Genomic DNA, 3,545 nt, shown 5'->3' with positions numbered 1-3,545 from the left:
CAAACAAAATTTGCTAGGGGGACTCAGTATATCTCTAAAAATCATCCATTTTCTGAATTGAAGAGATAAAGAAATAGCTCCTCAGATATCTTTGTATTTAAATTCATTTTTCTGTAATTTTTAGTAATAGCTTTGATGAGGTATAATTTAAATGCCATATAATTTACTGTTTTAAAGGGTACTGTTCAGGGTTTTTCAGTGTATTCACGGAGTTGTACAACCATCACCTCTATCTAATTCCAAAATATTTTCCTTACGCCAAGAAGAAACGCTGTACCCATTAGTACTTGTTCCCAATCCTTCTCTGGCTTAGGTGTAGGCAACCACTAATCTACTCTCTGTCTCTGTGGATTTATCCTTTCTGCATATTTCACGTACATAGAATCAGAATGTGTGGTCTTTTGTGTCTGCCTGATTTCTTTCACTTAGCATAATGTTCTCACGGTTGATCCATCTTGCAGCATTTATCAGTATTTCATTTGATTTTATGGTAAATAATATTCCACAGAGTTGATATACCACATTTTGTTTATCCATTCGTCACTTGACAGTTATTTGTGTTGTTTCCATCTCTTGGCTAGTGTAAATAATGGTGTTATGAACATTTGTGGACAAGTTCTTTTGAGGACACATGTTTTCAATTCTTTTGGGTAAATATCTAAGGGTAGAATTTCTAGGTCATATGGTAATTCTATGTTTAATAATTTGAAGAACTGCCAAAATGTTTTCTAAAGTTCCTGTACCATTTTACAGTCCCACCAGCAGTATATCAGTTTTCAAATTTCTCCACATCCTAGCCAACACTTGTTATTGTCTGTATCTACATTGTTTGTATCTGTAGGGGGGGGAGTAGCCCCAAATTATATGTATTAGATATTTCATAAAGAAATTCTGCTTTTGCTCATCTCTGTTTCTATGAGTGTAGTCCATTTCAACCTTATCCCTTCCTTGGACAATTACAGCCATCTCTTATTTCCTTCCCCCTGTTGTAACCTCCTTGTCTATACAATGGTCACAGTGGTCTTCTAAAAATATAGGTGGCAAATATAAGCATTATTTCAAAAAGCAGATATGCTAGAATTTTTGCTGTGGATAATCTTGTATCTGCAAAAAAAAATCTGTAAGTAAAATCTAAGTTCTTTTCAGGTCCTTTGAATTTGGATTTATGCTTCCTTTCAATTCATCTCTGTATTTTGATTTGCTTTAACATTGGTGAAAACCATGAAGTTTCATTTGGGTTTTCTCTGTAAAACATTTAGATTAGAACAGCAGTGAAAGCCCAGCAGCTCTAAGATGTACTAATAGCTAACTTTTATTGAGTACTTACCATATATCAAGCAGTTTTCTCAGTATTTTCCATATATTAACTCATTTATTCCTCATAACAAAAATTCCTATGAAGTAACTATGATTATTATTAAACTCAGTTTCACATAACACATTAGAGTTGCAGAGAAGTTCAGTGACTTGCCTAAGGTCACACAGCTAGTAGGTGGTAGAGCCAGGATTCTAATCAATGAATCTTGTTCCACAGCCCATATGTGTAACCACCAAGCTATACTCCTTCTCTGTCTTACTCATTGTCTGAAATACATGAGATTTAAAATAAAAAAATTACCATTTTCTGGTATTTGGTATGGTTTAGGGTAGGTTTAAGATGTTCCACTTTTATTAATTCTTGTATAGTATCATTATATACAATTAGAAGGTTGTATATTAAAAACTCTGTTTTTACCACTTATGAGTGTACAAAATCAGTTCTGACAAACTTAAAAACAGTAGCTTGAGCAAAAAAGTACTGACTACTGAATGGATAATTTCTAAAAGACATTCTTGGAAACATAATATTTCTTGAAACGTGCACAATAGTCAATGTCCTATTACCATACTGACTGCCAGTCTTTGTGCTTTTCCCTTCTCCCCCCACAGTTTTTTAACCATCTAACAGAGCATTTTGTGCTTCTGAACGTTTACATTCAATTTGTTAAATGTCACCCAGGAAAAATAAAATGAAGAGGACACCAATTAATAATGTACTCTTATATTCCGTCATCCCATGATTCCATGTCTTGCAATGTTGACCTAATTTGCCATGACAGGAACATGGTCTTGGTTTCAGAACATTCCAACTGCAGCAATCACTAAATCTTAGTGGGAATTTTTGCCCCCTTAGCAAATTGAACCAGACTGCTTTTCTCAGGACCATTTGAGATGGGTATCTGTGACAAAGGGGACAGGTTGATGAGAGTTGAGGAATGGGTCTTTTATACTAGAACTCTGCTGAAGCATATGTAAATGTGTAACATGACAGAGTGCCTGATTTTTACTGTTAAAGGAGATTTGAGGAGAAAAATATTTAAAAAGCATATTTATTAACACTGCCTAGCTCCGTGAACTTGGAAAAATCTCTTCTCAGTTTCCTCAACTCTAAAATGGGGATGATAATAATAGTAATATCTGTATTTCAGGGTTGATTAGACAATTAGATGAGGATTCATTCTAAGTAAGCATTTAGAACAATATCCAGCATTCAAAAAACATTAATTCTAGTTGTTATAATTTTAGTTTTAACACTCTTAAAAAAAAAGTCATTTTATATTCATAAGATAAAACAATTTTAAATTATTTGGCTGACTCAGAAACTACAATATATGGATTGTATTACATTTCTGTAACAACTTACGGTAACAGTGATCAGATATGTAATCTACATGTCTGTCCCAGGCTCCACCAGTCCACAGGGAAAAAGGTAATCTTCTTTCATCAAGACGGGTAGTTGACTTTTGATAGTGCCTGGATCTGGTATGATTGACCCAGAATGACAGATCCCACCCTTTTACGTTTCTCCTGGGAACCCCAAGTGTCAGGAAAAATTTTACTCATATTCTGCTATTTAACCTTCCTCAATAAGAGGCGCCACCAGAGCCTCAGCAGGGCCCCATTTGGGGAGCCCCGGGGAGCCGTCCACAGCTGTGCCACCTGGAGCATTCAAAGAGCTATACTGGGAGGCAGGGACAGGGAAGAGGACGTCTGCTCTCCAGTTCTCAGTCACCCTTTGTCACTTGGGCCCCTGATGGGACACCACCTGAGTCCAGAATCTCACACTTGGTTCGTTGTCTCCCGAATCCTCTCACAGGAAAGTATCAAGGGCAAAATCTTGCAGATATTGAACCAGGACTTTTTAAATCCCCTCTTCGAATTGCATTATGTTCAACAATTCACCTTTAAGTGTGAACCACAGTGTTATTGCCCAGGGAGGGACAGCCCTGATGTTGCCTGGAACGCGAGCATTTACGTCACTGTTGATTGTTTTGAGCTCTTAGTAAGGCTGTGGCTTTGTGGAGGGGTCTCTAAATAACACTTTTTTGATATGTCAAGAAGTGAGCCTGGGAGACTAGAGCAGCAGGACTTGAGTTTTTGTTCTCAAGATGCCTTTCAACTCTTAAAGAATTATTGAGGATCTCAAAAAGCTTTTGATTATGTGAGTTATTGATATTTACTTAACACAACTTAAAACTGAGAAATTATAAAAATATTTATTCACA

Source organism: Equus caballus, chromosome 17 (assembly GCF_041296265.1).
Source record: "Equus caballus isolate H_3958 breed thoroughbred chromosome 17, TB-T2T, whole genome shotgun sequence".
In the NCBI taxonomy this organism is placed as follows: domain Eukaryota; kingdom Metazoa; phylum Chordata; class Mammalia; order Perissodactyla; family Equidae; genus Equus; species Equus caballus.
This window is presented reverse-complemented; position numbering follows the sequence as displayed.